The sequence below is a fragment of the Pteropus medius genome, unplaced genomic scaffold (genome assembly GCF_902729225.1).
Source record: "Pteropus medius unplaced genomic scaffold, Ma_sr-lr_union100, whole genome shotgun sequence".
Lineage (NCBI taxonomy): Eukaryota > Metazoa > Chordata > Mammalia > Chiroptera > Pteropodidae > Pteropus > Pteropus medius.
In genome coordinates this window covers 459,406-481,275 of record NW_024349796.1, presented here as the reverse complement: position 1 = coordinate 481,275, position 21,870 = coordinate 459,406, and the positions used below count along the sequence as shown (strand labels likewise).

Below are 21,870 nucleotides of genomic sequence, written 5' to 3'. Positions count from 1 at the left end.
TCCTCAATACCTGCACGTTGTCCTGCTGCCCATTTATACCTCTTGGTGACCCCCACTATAGTCCTGATCTATAGCAAGTCAAACACCATCGGATTGTTAGAACGCGGTTTTTGAACATTCTCCACCTACCTACCAGATGACTATCTTCCTCAGCAATAGGGACCTTGGTGGACTTGGCCATGGTTTTGATGTTGAAGGTATATGGCCAACGTGGACTAAGGTCATGGGTGGAATAGCACTGCATCGCTTGCTGTGGTTGAAGGAGAGAAAGGAGAGAGGGATTTTTAAATGTAATTGTCATGGATTCTCCTTGTGTACCCGACTTATTTTTTGCATTGCCTTTTGAGTTGAAAATGCATTTGTAATTCTGCACCCAGAGGAAGTGTGAGTTCGAGGACCTCATGTATAACTGCATTGAAAAGTCATGAATTGCAGCACTGTCATAAATATACTTGTAAGAGAAGGTCAATTTTTGCTTTTATTTGATCCTAAAATTGGTAGACTTCTGACCATTTCTTTCATTTATTTCAAGATGCAAGTTTTATTTTTTAAAGAAATCTATTTCCTGAGATTTTATCATGTTTTATTTTGAATTTTGAAGATGGTTATATAACTTCTTTCCTCTTGTTGATTATTTGTGATTAAATTAACATTGCTTAATGAGTTCAGGCTTTCCCTTAGAAAGGCCACAGGGGACGGAATGAAGGCTCGGTTAAGATCAGTCTTGCTTTGGACAATCCCCAGGTACTGGTGTGTAACTGCTCTGAATCTCTCTAGAAGGAGCTTTTCCTGTGGTGGAGAACAAACACAGATTGAGACTCTAATTCAACAAGAGCATGACACCGCGGCAGGTGCAGGGGCAGTGAAATATGTTATCTTTGGTCTCAACAGCACTCCTCTCAGTGGATTCTTAGCAGGTCATATCTGAACGATCCACTGATAACTCGTAACCAATCCCGCATTCGGTGGTGCCTGGGCACAGGGCAGTGCTTACCCCAACACATGTGCCTGTCCCAGGAAGATAAGGAAGTTATAAGAAAGGTATTTGTTCTGCATATCACAGTGGAGAATTTACGCTGACCTATTTTTAATCAGATGAACATGTTCTTTTGTCATTAAGGGGAATGAATACTTAGTTATTGCCATGGAGTCGTGACAACTGTCCTTACTTTTGCCCCTTCCCAGATTTGAGTGATTTAGCAAGGTTTTTTATGAAATCATGACAAAAAAAAAAAAGATATGGCAAGTAAACATTATATTTAGGAGAGAGCGTTTTGACTTTATAGTTGAGTATTTTCTTCTTTTTACATCACAAGGAACTTGATTGTAAAGAATTTACCTATTCAAATAAATACACATTAATTGACCCAATTAAATTTATTTGTAGTTAAAAGGGTAGTTTTGTATCACTAAACATTTGTCAATCTTCTATGAATCTAATATCTGAAATAAATCGAGACCCATTTCCCTCTTACCATTCAAACTCTAAAGCAATGCTGGGCATCTTGGTAGCAACTGAGTGAATGAGTGAGTATATAGACTTTGTAAGGACCAAGAGACACAGAAGGTTTTTCAAAGATAAGTATAAACAATGATTTGAGTGTTCATTGTTTTGTGTCATGATTCTTCATTGAGCGAGAGAATCAAAAATTTCTTTTCTGTGGATCGTAGTACAGTCAGCCAGAGTTTTAGATACCCTCAGTTTCTAAGTTTTATAAAATTTGGACAAGGTGCATGCCTTTAAATCTCTTTAGAGTAAATACCTCTTTCTTAGCCCTCTTCTTCTAAAGCAAAGGAATGGAATTAGCCTCTGAGTCTGGGTGCCAGGTTCTTGTTGATATGGTGAGGACTGGTCGGCGTAGGTCAAGGACAAACATGGAGACACGGCTGTGGCACAGGCACACAGCAGATCAGACCAGCCCCGATTGTACTCCAGGGTTGCTGCAGCCAGCACATCAGGCTGCAGGCGTTTTCTCTGTTCCAGGGACCTTTAAGTATTTAGGAAGAAAGCAACAAATTATTTCATCCAGGGGAATGGTGCCTGGTATTGGGCTTGAAACAAGTCATACAAAAGACATTGTTTTGAAGGGGAAATTTTGTAATTATGAATTAAGACTCCAGTGCCGTCCACTTCTATGTTTGCTTAGCTATTTCTCTTTCTGCCACAGAGTTCTCTTTTTATTTTTCTATAAATTGGACACGCTGACCTAATAATATGTAGAATTAATTTTGGTTACACGTCAGGCTCAAGTACGGTCCTCAAACCATCAATCTAAATGCAGATCATTTCCCATTGCCACCACTTCTTGTTGGAACAATGTCTTTGGTTGGCCAGCTCCTCCACAGTACCCAGCCCAGAGTGGAGTGCTGATTCGCAGAGCAGAGCCCCAGAGCCGAGCCCCAGAGCCATGGAGGAGCAAGAGGACAGTGAGAGGGTGAAACATCAGGGGTGCGAAGTGAGGTAGTATGAAGATCAGCATCCCTGAATACAAATCCAGGAGCCAAAGGGATAATGAGTTTATTTCCCCAAATAAGCTACAAGTATAAACTTGTGGTGAGAGTTCCTCACTATTTCAAACATATGCTCATGTATACACTGTACCTCACACAGGTGTGGAATGAAAATAAATACATTTGGTGTGCCATTAACACTTCCGTACATATAGGCCAGGAGAGGGCAGCAAGCATACTCTGAAAAGTGATGTCTCCTCTTGACCAGGGGGAGACTCCAGGCTCCACATGGCTAAACACTCTCGCCAGCTTTATGCATCTTCCTCCCTTTGGGGGCAGACTCTGGACTCTTATTAAGCGATACATCATTCGAAAAGGTTCGTTTTTATTTTTGCCTCCAGACTTGATGTTGCTTGGCAAAATAAGGAAAGTGGCATATTTAACAGAGAACTCAATTACTGTTTCTTCTAATCAGCTTCACTCTTCGAAGCAACTCGAGCATTCTTTATCTTTCCTCTTACAGCAGAATTCAGAGAAAAGAGGAAAAGAAAGAATGGGGTTTCTTGAGTTAGTTCTGCAGGAAAAATGTTTATGAGCTGCTTTAGCAATAGACCTAGTCTTCATTTTCGGCACGTTTCAAATTAAGTTCAGGGCCACGGGTCTGCATTTTGTACACTGATAATCAATAAGAGCTACAGAATCCTAGCAAATTTGGTTTCAAAATAGAAGAGCTGGGATAGTTTCTCTTAATGATATCCAAAGTCTGAGACATGTGCTTAAAAAGTAAGAATTATACATCTACCTCTTAGAAGTTCAGAGGCTGTCCCATCTAGTCCATGCTAAACCCAGTCCAACTTTTTTAAAATTCATGGCTAATAAAGAATTTCCTTGCATTGTTGTTACTTTCACAGATCATTCATATTCTAAAGACAAGCTATAAATGTGCATAGAAGAAAGAAATAATCACTCTTAAAGTGTGGCTGGCAATGATCATCTCTGCATGATGAATCCTAATTTAGCTAGGTTGGCGATTTTTCCTGAAGGTGATTTTACCTTTGCTTCTTTTCCGCCTTTGATTCAAATGCCACACAACTTGCTACAGAACCTGAGGGCCCTAGGAGAAAGCTCAGAGAGGGGCTTTTAAAACCACCACTGAGAGGCCCAGAGTGAATGCGTTCTGGGAGGACAAGCTGTTACTCCTGAGAGAGGAAAAAGCAGAGGGGATTTTGGTCTGGGGATAGGCACACTGGCGAGGGAAAAATCATAATGGCTGTGTCATGAACAACTGATTCCCAGGCCTAAGGAACAGTGGATCCTGGAAGGCCCAGGGGCCGCCTCCCACCTCAGGAGCTTGTGTGCATGAATGAGGCCTAGGACACTCCGATTCCTACTTCTCTAGTATGACTGCACTCTGATAGGAGATGTGGTGACCTTGAATCAAAGCAAAGTGTTTTTTTCAAGGACAAAGTAAAGATTCCTTGGTGTCTGGGAGAAAAGGGAGGTTGTTGTGTCTTTCCCATTCTGAGCCAGATCAGCCTCTGCTGCACTCCACTCACTATCTGGAACTATGTACTGCTCCGATGTTGGGAAAGCTTAGCTGAAAGGGGAAGATTCAGCCAGGATCACTATGGACCCAAACAATGCTGTAACAGTAGGGTGTTAACAAATAAGAGAGTCACATTTTATAAACATCCTAAAAGCTGACGTGGGGGGTCTTTGGTAAGATTTATCACCCAAAGTCTAAAATCAAGATTCTCTACTACTGTTTTTCAGTTTTTAATGTAGCACTTCCCAGATCCTATCAATCAAATACACTCTAGGATCTACCTCCCGTTTCGAGATTACTTCCCAATAAAGAAATCTCATGGCTGATGGGGAAATCTCTTTGAAGGCACTTACCTGTTGGAGAGGCAAAGCAAGGTAAGATCATAGTATTCTAGCAGATACAATAACCCTCATAAGAGACATACTTGAGGATATGTTACACTAAGAAGAGACTTCTGAATTATGAATGCAAAGGAATTAGAAACAAAGGAAATATATCACTTACGGAGAAATTTTCGTGAAGGAAAGTTTTTGACAGACATGACACCAAGATCACAAATATTCCCAAACATGACTTTGATGTTATATATTAGTAGCAGTTTCAAGCTAAAATTATTTTCTCTTATAATTTATTTAAATAGTTGGAGAAGGAAAAAAGAGAATGCATTGAGCAGGGGAACACTTGACTGCCTCATGTGAGACGCTAAGTTGACTTTGTCTAATACAAACATCATCTGCATTAAAAATGTTATTCAACCAGGCTGTACAGCTGTAACTCTGAAGGCTGGGAGGAAGTTCATCTTATCACCTATGGAAAACTAGCCACCTTGCTTTTATGCAATTATAACATGAACCCTAGATCATGCATTATATTTTCTAATTATAGTAGCAGCTTTTGGGGAAAGTTATAGATGTGTGATATAGTTAAGAAAAAAACAAGCAGTTCTGTAATGTTTTCCTGCTAACTGCTCTTGCTAGAAATCTTCATTAATTTCATTCAATTTTCAAGTGATCTTAATTTTTCTATCATTTTCAAATTAATAATTTTTAATAATTTCCCATTATTAATTATTTTACAAATTAAGACTCATTATCATTTGTCGACTGCTTCACATGTGGCAGATTATACTAGACACATTTCTGCATATTATCGAATTTAATCTTTGCCACAACCATGGAGGTTTATCTTCTGCATCTTTTATTGATTAAGAGAGTTGGTTATAACCATAACATTTGATAACATTTGATTCATACAAGCATGCATTCAACTGATATCTATTGAGCTTCTTTGTATCATATCAACAACCACAGCAGCAACAAGAATAATAATATGTCATGGTTATTATTACTAGCATAGTTCTTTATATTTTCACATGCAAAAATAAAAACAGCAAATATTTTTCTATAGCACTAACTTGTCACTAGGTGATCGAAATGATATGAAAATAATCTTGATTGATTATTGCTTGATGTAGGTTCATATTCATAGGATTACTTTATAGAATATAAACAGATGAAAAGTATTCACCCTGAAGCTTACTACTTGAGAAAAAATGAATCTCTGCAAAGGGTGTACCCATGTTTCAGGGCCACATTGTCTAGCTTGTGAGACACCCGCCCCCTTCATGGTTCCTTATGAAATGTTTGGAGCAATACAGAAGTCTATAGCTTCAAAGGCATACATATCCAAGACTTCAAGTTGACAAATAATATGTAAAAACTACTTAAGCTATCTCGCTTCTGTCAACTCAGGGAATGTAAACTTTAGAGGAAGCAAACTTTAGAGGAAGCAAAAATTTCAGAGGGTCAAATGGTGCTAAGACTCAACCTAGAAGATGGTTTTCTGGTTGTTATTAAAACCTATTAACCTGAGGAACTCAGGAGATCTGGGTTTTCACCTGCTTCTGTTTTTCACACCTGGAGTGTGACCTTAGGGAAAGCCTGCCATCTCTGGGGTTCACTCTTTACAATGAGAAGGCAGATGTAGATCACTGTGTTTTATTCCAGCCCTAAACATCAGTTCTCGTGCTTCCTTCTGTGACAATAGCTGACGCTGCTTGAAAGATGACTATTTGCTAAACTTTTCACAGGTATCATCTAATTTTACAAAAAATCGTAATCTTACTATTATCCTCATTTTGGAGATAACAAAGGCTTAGAGAGATTAAGATCTTTCCAAAAGTAACACAGCCAAACAAGCTGTAGAACTAGGTTTAAAATCCGTCCTCCTCCACCTTTCCTGTAATATGTTGTGCCCTCGTGTATTGAGAAGATACTATGTGCCAGGCACAGTGCAAGGTGATAGGGTTTAGTAGTGAAGAGCTCAAAACTAGTGGGGAGGACCAAAAATAACCTAGTAATTATAATGGTGTTTGCTGAGTATTATATACAGAATGTTCTAAAAAGTTGATATTATTTTTGCCTTGTCGACAAAACCATCTGACAATATAAGTTATTGTAATAGCCCAAATCTTTTCTTTACATCATTTCAGGTATTTCTCCCCCTCCAGTATAGTCTTCCTTGTATACTTATTTTTGTAATATGTTTATATCTTTCACTGAATTTTCAGTTCCCTTTAGGAAGAGTCCATTTTATTTTTTATTTCCCAGCACAAAATTGGTGCTTAATTAATTGCATCTCTATTGAGATCCAGCTACATCTAATTCAGAGCTAGAATCAGAGACTTCTGCTTATCTGCTGAAAGACACAGTCTTCAAAAAGCTTATCTGCTGAAAGGAACATATCTTGCATAAGCTAAAAAAAATGAGAGCCTGAGTTATTTGTCCTGGAAAAATGTTTTTCTTTTTGCCTTGTGTTATTGATCTCTTGTGTTACACATTCTTCTTTAAAACAATCATTTCAATAAGAAAACCAAACTTAAAAAAAATCAATAAATTATCTTTTTTAAAAAGAGTTACTTATTTGAAATTCTAAACCAATCATTTTGACAGATTTCTTTTTACAAGTGAAGGACAATTTTATTATTACAGAATGTCAAGGTGTTCCTTCAAGTTTATACTTCATTCCTCTGGGGTAACATTGTCTGGTCATAAGATACTGGGATGCTTGCTTTCTGGGCTTAATGTTTTAGTTTGGAAATTAACAAACTCTAGCTCATGCAGAGAAAAATGATAAGGTTACTGAAGATTTAATGTCATTTTTTTGGATTAGAAGGCAATTTAGGAGAAGCAGGAGAGCTCAAGAAGATTAATTTGCTCTATGTGCTTGCAGAAGGCAGATTTTCATAAATTTCTAGAATGAGAGCTTTTTATCTTGGGGAAGTCTATGAGAATTCAGGGGACTCTGTCAATTAGGATAGGAACAAAGTTGTATCTTTATTTTGATGACTCTGTAACTGAAATTTCACATTCCTTTTAGTTCCAAATGTGAGCAACAAACCATCATAGTATTAGCAAAACTGTGGCTTTGTCACCAGTAGAAATCAGAGCTATTTTCTTATCACATTGCAGTTGATACGTATGTCTCAAAATATCACTTACATGTATCACTACTTCAAAATTATGGTAGTTATTATACCAGCTTCCAGATCTTTTTATTAGGATGTTATAAAGAAGATCATATAAATCTATAACACACTTTTATTTTCAAATTTATTAATAAATATATATATATATATACACATGTTTGTGTATAAAATATATATAAATATTATATATAGTTTCTTATGGTAATATATATTTCTGAATTTAGAAACATTATTCTAAGAATGAGAGCTTAGACCTCATCACACCCAAAAAGGCTTATGGAGGAAAAGTGTAAAAAAAAACCAACACACATCTATAGGGTGGCAAATTTGGCTTAATAGATTGTGACCTTTCTGTCACTTGAAGTTGCCCCAAATAGAATTGCCCACCCCGTGAGCCAAGGAAGCTTGCGCTGGATGGAATTAAATTGAGGGGAGTCATACATCAGGAATGGAGCTGGGCCTTTATGCTGCCACCTAACACTGAGGCTTTACATGGTCAAGACAGAGAGATGAGAAGTTCATCTTTTTTCTTAACTTGAATATGTGAGGGTACGAGCCAATAGGCTTCTATAAGGAAGGGAGAATTCTTGAGGGCATACCTCATGCTGCATACCTTTGTGTTTGTAGCTGGGATGGTCTCAAACATCATTACTTGTTAGATGAGTGAATTGAATGGCTGAGGGCCAGAGTTGATGATTAGGTCTGTCTGGTGCCCTAAAGAGTCAGAGCCTATCTTCATGGGTTCCTAATCATAGTTCCATGCTGCATTGGAATTCTCTTTTCATGATTTTCTTTCCTCTGCTGTACTGTGAGATAATTAAGGGATCATGATAATATTCATCTTTATGTTTCTGGTACAAGATGTTTAATGTTTTGGTGAATGAATGAATGAATGAATGAATGCCCGTGTGGAGGTCTTTCTTGTTGCAGAACCAGTGGCCCCATTTTTTTTTAAATAAGAAAATCAGAGAAATAATACTTCTGATTTTACTCTATGTAAGTATCTTTGCAGGATGAGCTCAGAGAGAACATTAATCCTATGTCATACCTTTAAATTCTTGGCCACTGAGTACCCGAATAAAAACCTCAGGAAGAATCCTGTTAATGGTAAAATGAGCAACCTCTCTCTTAGTCAACTCAGTGGGAGTGTTGACAGCAAATAGCTTTCGGCATTGCTGAGACCTTGGGGGGCTCTGGTAATTTCTAGGAAGGTAAAGTATTTTATTTGAGACAAGCTGAGGAGTAGAAAAGTTCTCCTTATTAGAGAATGCCAAGTGTTCTTTCAAGTGTGTTCTTTATTCTCCTACGGTCATGGAACCTGTTCTGGAAGGCGTCACTTATGCTGGAAAGGAGAATTGGGAGGAGGACAAGGAAGAGTTTATTGTGCATTGACTATGCATTCCAGGTATTTCAACATCCAATATCTCATTGTTATACATTTTATAACAACTTCTCAAGGTAAGTGCTGTTGTCTAGTTTTACCAACAAAGAACTACTGAGGCACATGGAGCTTCAGTAAATTTCCTAATTTCACGCAACTGCTAAGTTGCTAAGTAAGCATGAAACCAAGGGCTTAAGAACTCCAAATAAAACTCACTTCCTTTTCATTACAACAAAGTTCTGAAACACTGCCTTTTCCTTCAATAATTTTGGCTCTGTTGTCTCATATTGATTTAGGTTTCATACCAGAGACTCATGAAGACATGAGTACAGGTGGATTGTGTTGGGTGTATAATCAAACACAGAAATGGTGTGTGTGCGCACTTGGTTTTGAGCATGAACTTTGGAGTCAGATAACCTGGCTCCATTCCTATCTGTGTGGGACTATTACTTAGTATCAATAATCTTCATCTAAAATTGTATAGTGTTATTTTAAGAATTACATGAGACAATGCTTTTCACTCAGGCACAAAAATACAACTATTACTAATCTTTTGCAGGCTTTCATATTAAGGTCTTCAGAAGGAGTATCTGTAAAAGTTTGGTAAAAGAACAGTTCATTCCTGAGCATACTTTGGAATTGAGAGTTCAAATCTAATTTTGTGAACTGAGATAAATAAATTAAAGTGGATCTTAACTTTATTTTTAAATGAAAATAATAATTAATTGGAAGAAGAATTAAACAGCATTCACACAACAGTTGGTTCATTCGGCAAATATTTATGGAGCTAGAAAATGGCAGAATATCAAATGATATTTCAAGGGGCTTATAGCTATTGGAGAAGGCAAGACATGCATGTCAACAATAAAAGAAGCACAAGGTAAAAACTGGGCAGAACTGGTAAAGATGTGTAAAAATAAGGTGCCATTGGTGTTACAGGAGTGAGATATTATTTCTAATAAGGAACTCTCGATGCTCCAGCAAGTTCTGGGCATATCACACAGTGTGCCACTTTTCATCCTGTGACACCCTTTATATATTTAATACTTTCTAACTCACAGAGTTTTAGGGCTATAAAGAAACAACTTATTTAATCTTTTCATTTTACACATAAGGAACCAAAAATCCAGAAAGTCGTGTGCGTTTTTAGACTGCAAGCTAGTTTGTTGTGGAACTAGAACTAGGACCCAGGTTTCCTAGTTCTCCGTCTGTTCCTCTTCCTACTACACCATGCTCCCCGATGAACTTCCACCATTAGGCTGAGTCAACAGGACATGAAGTGTTGTAAGACAGATTTCACAAAGGTCCAAGGTGCAGCCTACGGGATATGTGCCAAAGTGGAGGAGAAGTCATTTTGCTTCAGGGACAGTAGAAAGATCTTGTATAAATGCTGTTGAGTTTGTTGTTGTTATTGTTGTTTAATTTGGATGAACTTTTCTCGTGCTCTCTGAAATAATCTCAGAGTTTAAGCTCCTCAAGGTTGAGGCCCATTGAAATAGCCCCAAACGTTATAAGTCCAGCAATGTCTTCAGTTCAACTGGCGAATAAATGGAAAATGGAATACATTAAGAGGCACAGTAAAGTAGCCTTCCATTCTCCTTCCCAGGGTCCCAAATGCTATGGGGCATTTTGTGTTACTGAAATACTAGCAATGACTTCTCTTTTCCTCTATTTGGACCAAGGATGGATCTTCTTTGTGATATATGCAATCAGGTTTTTCCTCATCTCCAAAACTAGCATCCTCACTAGTCCAGCTACCCCAAGTGGACTGGTTTATTTGGTCATGCTTAGAATTACTTTAACCAGAAAATGCATCCTGGACAGGAGTCATGGAAAGAAGGGAGTTTTTGTCAGAGTCTATCCAGAACTTTCCCTCTTCTGTTTATCATAGAGAGGCCACTTTCTTTGAAAAACCATCCTGTTGTTCCTTAGTTATCATGTTGGCCCAGTGTGCCTCTGCCTATACCCGCCTTTTATTTCTGGAAGCAGACATACACACAACCAGACATCCACCTGGGACAGACTCCCCTATAAATAGTAGGTGCCTTCTTCATTTACTCTCTATTGAATGAATGAATGAATGAATGGTGCTCCCAGACAACGATGTGGGTCAGCAACAGATGGACTGTTGTTGTGGAGAAAGTATTGTTTCTTGCAGAGTCAAGTGGATGTTTGAATCCAGAAGAGAAAGCAGCAGGGGGCAGGACAGAAATCAAGCAGTGCATGGCCAGTTCCAAGGCGGAAAAGCCATGCTCCATGGCTATTTCATTTATGTTTGCCATCCCACTCCAGTCAAGTTTAAATGCCATTGACCTTGAGTAATTGCACTGTGGAAGATAAAACAACGAACTCTTAATAAAAAGTTCTTCTCATTCAAATTTGGAGCAAAAGTAGTGAATTCTATTTTGGGGATTGAATGAGGCAGCATTGCTGATGGCCAATGTCTGAATAGGCACCATATGGATCTGTACAAAGAGAAGAAAATAATCCTCTGTTGTAAAAATGCCTTTGGTTTTCATATGGGTGATATGCACCCACATGTTTCTGTCAGGTGGTTTTGCTATAAACGATTATTCTTGGACTAATAGAAAAATTTCCTTTTATAGTGGTTGTACATTTTCCCAGATTATCAGTGCAGCATGCAAAATTGCACAACTTCAGAAACTCAAAAGATCAAAGGCAAAGAGGCCAGCAGAGTCTTTAGATTCCCCACACACCAGAACAATAGTTTGGCTACCAGAGAACTCCTTTAACGACAACGAGAAAGTATACTTTCATAATTACCAACTGTACTGTGAAAATTGATATGCATTCCTAATTCTTGCATTAGATATTCCTGTTATTTCCTGATGGCAGTAAAATTCAGATTGTCTCCATATGATTAAAACATTGGCCAATTGAGGTTTAGAGCTGTTTAGTCAATATTAACTGCTCTGGTGTTTAACTGATTTTCTGTTTTAAATGACAGCCAGAAGTATCAAATAAACCCAAAAGTATTTATTAGGGCGGCTTCTGAATATATAGACTACGGTTTATTACACAGACTCAATAATCTCACAAAAGAAGGAGAAAATATCTTTTCCATCTGTATAAACTCCCTCAGTAGCTGCACTGAAAATGTTTTTGGGGTGCATAAAAGATGAATAACTTAGAGCATGTGGATTTGAGAGTAAGGATCTGTAATTGTTTTAATATAACAGGATTATCTTATAAGAGGAATGAGACCACTTATATTATATTTTAAGATAATGCTAACAAATTGGCCATCAGCTTAGAACTTTAGCCTTGTTTTGTCAGAATTTTGATTTATATATATTCAACAGATATTTACCGAGTGTTTGCAATGTGCCAGGCATTGCAAGACTAAGATATGGTCCTGCCCTCCAGCAGCTCCTCCTAAGCCACTAGAAGAAACATGCATTAAACAAGTAACAGCAACGTTCCATAGCAAGGGCCACCTCTGAACAAAGCCAAGAGGGAACAGGACAACAGTGTCAATGAGAATCACTAGTTTTGCTTGGGAGGGATCTCAGGCACACACTGTACTGGAGGAGATGGTGTGCTTGTTATGCTCAGCAGTTTACAACATTCACACATCATCTGTTGAGCAGTTTTATTTTTTTGATCATTGCTACAGTACAATAGATCAGCTGTGCAACGTTTTCCTAGTTTGTGGCATCTAGAATAACCAGCTGGGTCGCCTGCCTGTGGCTCAAGACTCTCCTTCGGAATGCTGCCCCCCGAACGCTCTGACTTGTGGGTTTTGCTGCACACCAGAGACAGTGGGCTCATACCTGGCTTTTTCCAAAAGAATCGTAACCTTAATCATAAAATAAAGTTTTACTGGAATCCAAGCAAGTCACATTCAGGTGTAGTTCTTAGGAAATACATGATCTGAAAAGGGCAGTGTGCCTCAGTAGAGTAGTAACACTCTGTCTCTGGTTTCATATCAGCCTTTGGCTGAATTTTAGTTCATGAGGCAAAATGGCTGAGCAGGCTTGTAGTTTCCAGCCTTTATTTACTTGTGCACTGGCCAGAACACAGGATGAAGAAAGTGAATACCAAAAGGTCAGATACTTTTCTTTTTTCTTTTTTTTTCTTTTCCCCCAAGTACGCACAAGGAGATAACCAAATGTTTGTTTTTCTATCAGAGCATAAGTTTGGGTACATCTACGTGACTAAAGGCAGCTGAACTGGGATCCTGTTTCATAACAGGAGCTCACCTGGAGCGATCTAAGCTGTTCTCCACAGCCAGAGACGGCATTAAAAATAGATTCAGTCACCATGTTATATCGGGTGGGTGCACATAAGTGACCTTTGGTAAGTAGTAATGGGGACAGGAAAGCCTAAGTGATTTCTCTACAGTTTTGCATTTGCTTAGCTTCCCTCTGGGAAAATATAATGGATCATTCAAACATTGACTAAGTTTTCCCTACATAAATATTATTATATAAAATGATTGATTGGATTCAGGATTCTACCTTATGTTTAAACATAGAGGATTTCCATCTCCCAAATGAATTCAGGAATGCCAATGACGCAATAATAATAATGACAATAAATATAATGTCTATTAGCTATTGAGATCATATCATAGTAGCACAACCAAATTATAATAGTTGAAGTCATCCCGCCTCATCCCTGGGGAATGTGTTCCAAGACCCCCAGTGGATGCCTGAAACTGCAGATGGTATCAAAACCTCCATATATACTATGTCTTTTTCTACACATACATACCTATGATGTTTAATTTATAAATTAAGCACAGTAGGAGATTAACAACAATAACTAATAATAGAATAATAGAATAATTATAACTATATAACAAAATATCTTATTGTACTGTAGTGTACAGCACTGAACACTGGACAAAGGGATGATTCACATCCCAGGTGGGACAGAGTGGGATGGTGTGAGGATTCTTTACACTACTCAGAAGGGCATGCAATTTGAAACTTACGAAGTTTATTTCTGCAATTTTCTGTTTAATATTTTCCGACTGTGATTGACCATAGATAACTAAAACTGCGGAAAGCAAAACCACGGATAAGGCGAAACTACTGTGTTACAGTAGCCACACCTTGGTTAGGACTTATTATATGCCCAGCACTGGAGTAAGTCTTTTACATGCACTTAAGCCTTAATAACGATCCTGAGAAGAGCATTGCGATCTCTGTTCTCCAGAAGCCTGAGAGTCATTTCCCCTTGAGCAAAGTTAGGCCCTCTGCCTACCTACCTCCAAAGCTGTAACTCGTGCTAGACTGTGACCTAGGCACATTATTAAGTGCTTTACAAACACAGCCATATATTTAATTTTTAAAGCAACTTAGAGTCAGGTCTTATTATCCCTTTCATACAAATGAAGACCCAATGCCACACTGATAATAGCAAGGAGCCAGAATTCAGACCCAGCTCAGCCTGACTGCAAAGCCCATGTTTGTCATCCACTCAATGTATTTCCTCCAGACATGTTCTAGGACGCTATCCTCATCCCCAGACTTTCCTCCCAAAGTTCCCCTAATAGGGAATATCACTTTCCATTCCATCATTTGGAATATAATTCAGAAAGAAAAATACTGCTAGGATATTTGAAGATTGACCCAAAGAGTCCTAGGTTACCAAGACTGGTGTACAGGTGCACAGGGGATGGGATAGCACAAGAAAAAAAGGTACATGGGTAAAGGATGGGGGTACAATACCTGGAGAGCCAAAAAAGTTAAGAAAAGCTTCTTGAGCATTAATGAAGAAAACATCTACCTTATCGTTTTGCTAAGGGCTAGATCGGTGTACCACATTGCCTACAAGAAAAAGAAAAAGAAGGAAGAAGAAAGAAGGGAGAAGGGGAAGAAGAAAGGAAGGACAAAGAAGAAGAAAAAGAAGAAAAACCTTGAACTAAGTTTTTAAAATTTCACCATAAGATTTCCTGGAAATATTATTTATAAGTAGATGATGCCAATGAGAATATATAACCTTAACTTGTTTTGTTTTTGTTCAATCTTGCCCTTTTATCATATTTTGGATTTATTGCTACATTCTCCAATATTCTACCCATGTAGAGCTATTCCACCTATCATTCTAAGTGGCAGAAAGTTTCTCAGTTTAATTTTTCTATCCTCTTAGACTTGTATCCAATATTCCTTAAGAAAATAAGAGAATAAAGAATGACCCAATTTTCACCCATTTATTTTTTTTTCAATGATTTCTTGAGCATTTCACAGCAACTAATTGACTGCTCCCATAATGCCAAATTTGATATGTGCCTTGCAGAGTGAGGAACTTAATTTCTGAGAGAAAAAAAGCTGATAAGGCTCCTCTCAAAACTAGGATGGCCATAAAGATTATTGTCCAAACCAGAACACTTTTCAGAGTGGAAAGGGGTGCCGTTTATAATTATGCTTGGATAACAGGCAGAGGCTGGACCATTGGAGGGCAAACAAGGGCATGAGGAAAGAGTGGTCTGGTCTCTAAGTTAGCATAGGCTCTTTATGATAATAGTCCTTTGCAAATCACATAAGTCATCTAACTGAAATTAAAGACAATCACATATATTTATTTGTAAGCATTGTGTGCCAAGACTAGGCTAGGCACTATTAAGGATTCACTGATGACATTAACAATTTAGTGAAAAAAGACACATACTTACGTTACAGTGCCAACCAGCCTTTACTGAGAACTTTCCACATGACACACACTCTGCTGATTGATTTTTGTTCATTATGTCATTTAATCCTCACCTAATCCTATGAACTAGGTAGTATATTAACGCTGTGTTTTCATATCAGGATACTGTGGCTCAGCAAGGTGAACATGTCAAAGGCTTTTCAACATATAACTGGTGGGAACAGAGTTCAAGTCTCAATGTATTTAGGTTCCAAGCCTGACCTCACAGCCACCATACTTTGCTACTTGCTTGTAGAGGACACTAAGATATATGTCGTAGTAGAAATTGGAGCCAAGTGGACCAAGAACTTCTCTCTTCTCCTTTCCAGTGGTACATGGAGAACGCAAGAGGAAGGAAAACTTCATAAAGGAGGTGACATTTGAGCTGGGCCTTCAAGAATACCTAGAATTTCATCAAGGAGCAGAGGGGAGGGAGGGAAACATTCCGGGCAAAGTGCCAAGCCTCACAGCAGTGCATGGTGGGTGGGGGGAGCAAATATTTTCCCAAAACAACAGTGTGTAAAGGGCAGCAATGAAACCCATGTCTTAAAAGAGTTTGTCTCTGCAATGAAGAGCAGGAGAGGACCTAAGGTCAACAACAGTCGGGAGGCACCTGAGTTTATGATTGTACGCAGAGTTGTGTTTTAGGTTCATGGTCACTGGTAAAGCCAGAGCTGAGTGTGGAACCTCAGCCCACACACTGCTCTGAGCTCTTTCTTTCAAGCGACAAATTGACTCCAAATATAGTATTGTCTCTAGGAAGTAGTTTCCATCACATTTCAGAATTTTTATACATTTTCCATGTTGAGCATTAAATTAAGAAATAAGAGCAGAAAGACTTCAGCAAATCCTGTTTGTCAGATGACATCATATGTTGAAATTTTACCTACGTGAATTTTGAAAATAATTAAAATGTTCTGTTTTAACTGCTAATTTTTTAAGTTTAAACATTTGTTCTGGGGGAAAATATTTCAAAACTAGTATTTTATTTTCCTTCCCTATTAAACACTATATATTAAAGGTGATGAAGCTCTCCTTCATAAAAATTATCATCACCCTAGGGAAAATCAGTTATCCTCCTGTAAGCCCTCATTTTTTACTGAGATGCAAACTTACTTACATTTATTTAATAAGCATCTATAGAATGTTTTCTCTGTGCCAGCCGCTGTTACAGATGCTTCACATTTAAACATGTCATCCTTATGAGGCTGAGACATATCTCATCTGTGTGCTCTGTGCTGAATCACGTGAGAACGCTCTGCCTTTTCTTCCCTGCAATGCTGTTGTTTCCTACACCTCACTCTTACCATGATGGATTTGCTTTATTCACAACAGAACACCGAATAACCAAGCTTATTGAAATTAAGTATGAAATAAAAGTACACAAGCTTGTGGGGAGTATAGTAAATGTGGAGGAAGGTCATCTGGAAAAACGTGAGATTTTGTGCATGGACTTTGCACCACCTGTTTTAGTTATTCAGAGATCATTTTGGCTTGGTTTCCAGTTCTTGACTGTGTTCAAAGATATCAGGCAAGTGATAACTAGGTTTATGAGGCTCTACTTTACTGATACAGAAAATACAAACTTTAACATTCATTCAGAGCCACGAGTGCTGGCGTTCTGCGTAACTCTGGACTATTCATTTAAATATGTTCTTTGGGTTATTTTAACTTTGACGTGGGATGAATAAACTTTATCATGTTATTGATCTATGGTTAGAAATAATGTTTTAGAATGAAGTTCAACATGATAAGGAAAAGTAGAATTTCCCCCAAAATATCCAAAAGGCCATTCTGGTTATCTCATGTGTCTACTGGCTCAATAAAAAGTTACAAGACAAATAATCTCCACATGAACTCGGCTTAGGAATGAATTATGTCTTACAATTTAATTGCATTTCACTCCAGAAGTCATGGGATGTGTTCCAAGTGAAACTTTATTTTAAAAGTAGTCTCAAATCAAATCTACCTATCTTTATACATATTCATTGTGTTTTTGTTCCAAAGCCAGAAATGAGTGTCTCTCAGCTATAGCCTCAGCCTTTACAATTCTAATAGTTTTAGCCTGGAGTAGGGGCTCCAATCACAGACTTTTATATCCTTGGAACAAGACTGTAAAATTTTATAGCCAATTGTAGAACTATGGTCTGAAAAACCTATTCAAACATTTCAAATATGAACTTCATCATATGGTAGAATTAAGAGTCATTTATTTTCTATCAAAAGCATCATAAACAGCTCCATATCTCATAGTAAATCAGGAAACCAGATTGCCAGGGAAGGCACTGGGCTTACTAGTCTGACTGCTGGAGCTGTTTCAAAAGTTGCTGGATGACCTCCAAAGGCCCCTTGCACTTCAAAAAACTCCCTCTCTTTTCAGCAAGTCATGACTTATGACCAGGTATTGGGCAACTCAATACATGGCCCTCTGCAGAAGAGCAATCCATTTCCAGATCATTAGGAAAATTACCAAGCCTAGCACTTAGGTGAAATAATGGCCAGAAAATGTTGGAGGTGGGAGATGTGGAGAAGAAGGAACTAAGGTCCTGAGAGGAAATTCCACTTAGAAACAATGCACTGACTAACACAAGTAAGAAACACCAGAGTTGTAAGATGCTTGACACACTTGAACCAGTATGTTCCAGAGTTCCCGATACAAACATCCATAATCAGATGCTGCATAACTTATTTAGGTGTATCTCTAAGCAATGTAATATCTTTCCAGTTTTCTAACAACATTAATTCTACTTTATTCAATTTATTTATTCACAAGTATGTTTGAGTTTCTAATATGTGTTAGTCACTCTGCCAAGCTCCAGGTAGACCCTGAAGGACCATGGCTGTATGATCTATGCCCTCATTTACAGTAGCAGAGAGTGAAAGCTAAATAAATAAATAATAAGTGATTTCATTAGTTTCTGTGTAGAAAGTAACATGAGTATTGCTTTGGATTGGGTGTGCAGGAAAGTTTCCTCTGAGGAAGTGTGAGTTAAGAAGAAGTTGGGAGAAGAGCAAATGCAAAATTTCTGGGCCTAGGAGGAGCAGGAACTGTTAGAAGCCATTGTGCTCAGAAGTTAGCATGCAAATGACAGTGACACAATTTAAGGTGTGAAAACAGGCAGGACCAGATGTTACACAATGCCATAGCCATGGTAAAGAGCTCTGATGTTATTCTATGTGAGTTTTATTCTATATTAAGAGAAAGACAGAATACAACACAATGAAGAGCATCTAATAATAAAGAAAAGCATCTTCAAATAAGAGTTCTTAAAATATTAATGTCATTAGGACGCATTCCTGCTCACAAATCCACTGTTCACCAAATAAAATGGAAACTTGCAGGCATTGAGGGTCCTTCATCATGTAACTTTAAACACTTCTCTTCCTTCTCCCACCATGTACTCTGTGAGTCACCCCACCCCCACCCTGACATCCGCCTGTTGAAATCCTACCCATCCTTCCAGATCCAGCTTAAAGGCCACCTGTTCCATCAAGCCTTTTTTTTTCACTCTGTCAGAATTTATCTTTCCTTCCTCTGTCCTCCCTCCCAAAAGACTTTCTACCTCTCTTAGAGTGCTTGCTACACTCTGCCTTGAACTATAACTATTTACATACATCATTCTCCCCCATGAGTCCAACCTACTGAAGTTCAGCTATAGGGCAATTATAAGTTTATTTCCCTTTGCAGTGCCTACTAGAGACAGTTCACCCTTGGGTGACAAAAGAAGTGAAAGAGATACTGGGAAAGTAACATAAAAAAGATGAAAGGTGGAAACTAGGATGAAGAATGAAATATAGTTATTAAACAGACAACTATTCTTTTAAAATGCTTGGAATATGCTATATTTTAAGGTTTAGGCTTCCTAAAATTAATTCAGGTAACATATCCATTCCAAATTAACCTCACTTTTGACACATAAGTGTTGATTATGTAAAGGTACAATTGTCTAGTATGAGAACACAGGTCTGGTACTGACTCTTCTAATTAGCTGTGTGACCTTGTACAAAATTTATTTAACCTCAAAGAATCTACAATTTTTCCATATGAAAAATAAAGATGGCCTTAAATGCCTTGCTTCTCTGTGAATGCATAAAACGTTATAGTGATATAAAGTAAGAAGAGTATTTCCACTTGATGACTAGATGAATTGCTCACATTACCTCTGCAACAACACATAGTCCATGCCTTTGGAATCTCCGTTGAAGTGACTGTAACAGGTGTTTTAGTTTGGGTATCCCCAGAATCAGACAGTGAGCCAAGAATGCAAGTGCAAGCAGTATATTGGGAAATGCAAGGAACAAAGGTGTGACAGACAAAGTGATCGGGAAAGAGAAGGCAATCAATAAAAGGTGCATTCTAAGCTAGAAACCACAGTACACTAAGGTTCTTAATCCAATGGGACAACATTGAAAAACTGTGTAAAACACACACCTCAGAATCATCTCCGCCTACGGTTAAAAGAGTGCGATATTAATACTCCCATGCCTGTCAATCACTGGTTACGGATTACTGCTGAGAGGGCATGAACTGCCAGGCACTTCCAGCTCCCTGTGCACATGGGCAAAGTGGGGCTCAGATGGCAGGTTGACAGCAGTCTTCCAACAAAGAAGAAGGTGCTATCCCTGGAGAGCCAGATTGAAGAGTATAGAAATGGTAAGGACGCTGAGGCAACACGGCGGGGCCATGACAGATGCTACTCCAACAGGCCTCCATGTCAGGTCGAGGATTAGAGATTGTACTACCAAAGTAGTTTCAAAATAAGATCATATCCAGCATACATAGGGTGTTTTTTTCCACAATAAAGAAAAAAATTAAGTGTTATGAAGTGGACTAATAAAAAATGCCACTCATTATAATATGTTTCAATCTAATCTAAACTTAGCATCTACAAATTGTATTACATCTATACAATTCAACATAATGCAACTCTTAAGAATAATGTATTAAAGCTTATTTATGTGGAAAGATGCTTATGGAAGTGAAAAAACAGTTATAAAAACTTTGAAAAAAGTATGTGTATATAAGTATGTATAAAAGTGTATGTTAGGAAATATTTATATATACAGTATAAATTTTAACAGAAGTTATCTTCAGGTGGTAGTTTTCTTACTGATTTTAATTTTCTGCTTATCTATATTTCCTCCTTTTTCTCTTATCTGTATTACTTAGAAAGACTTAACTTCAGAATAGGGAAAAACAATCAGACCCGAGAGTAGGATTAGTCAAATAATCAGATTAGAGAATAAAATCAGTTTAATCTAGAAACAGCTATAATATATGTCATATATGTTTCCAGAATTCTCCACTGATTGTTTTGGTGATTAATGTATATTAAATCCTTTCTTCACTTTACTCACTGATTTTTCCACTTTACTTTCAGTAAAAGGATAGCACTGACTAGCACCCTAGTTTGAAATGCGGTGTCTTCACCAGAAGCATCTTACATGGAGATTGAGTAAAGTACTGAAAAGCACTTTTGAACTTCATTCTTTAAGAGCCATCTTATTTATAGCGAGGTACATGTTCTTTCAGCTCTCTTCAAAGGAAACAACAAAGATGTAAGAGTGATAGCCGACTGACCCCAGTTCTCCAATCTCTGGAAAATCACCATGAGCAAAATTTGGTTACATGTTGTTTTCTTTTGGTTAGGGAGCCGGGTTCATGTGTTTCTCCTCACCCTTCTCCCCAAGCCCACCCTGTTCCTCACACATCAGCGATCAGGCGTGGGGCATCTACTCTGCTAATAAGTAGAGTCCTGGACAAGCCACTGCACTTGGAGAATTCACCAAGTGCAGAAAGAGCATGATTAAGAAAGAGAACTGTGCCTTAAGGTCACTCAGTGAGAAGTCTCTGAAGATCTACACGTTCTTCACAGAGGAGGGAGTCAGGTTCCATTTCTGCTAAGCAGTGATCAGGAGAAAGACAAACCCTATTAATTACCTAAAATAAAAATACACTTGTACTTTTGCTAGTAAAGAATTTCTAGTCTGGAGACCTTTACGAGTATTAATAGCATACCAGTTCTTGGCAGATGATAATCATTAGGTAGCAAAGAACTATATCCTGCAATGATTTAGCTTTGTCATTATGTAGTAATCTTTGTCTTTAATGTACTGTTGAGGCAGACAGAAATTTTCCTTAAATCTGCTTGTGAAACATAACAATTTCTAGGTTAAGTCATAGAGAAGGCTTTCCTCCTCTAATTGTGTGTGGTTTTTGTTTTGTTATGTTTTTCTTTCTTTTCTTTCTTTCTCTCTCTCTTTCTTTCTTTCTTTCTTTCTTTCTTTCTTTCTTTCTTTCTTTCTTTCTTTCTTTCTTTCTTTCTTTCTTTCTTTCTTTCTTGT

General features: G+C 37.9%; 1 protein-coding gene across 3 annotated transcripts in view; it reads left to right on the top strand.

The window, feature by feature from the left end:
• The window catches only part of GREM2 (gremlin 2, DAN family BMP antagonist), a 133,983-nt gene that overhangs the window by 1,095 nt on the left and 111,018 nt on the right, over window positions 1-21,870 (top strand). The gene's annotated exons all lie outside the window — the stretch shown is intronic.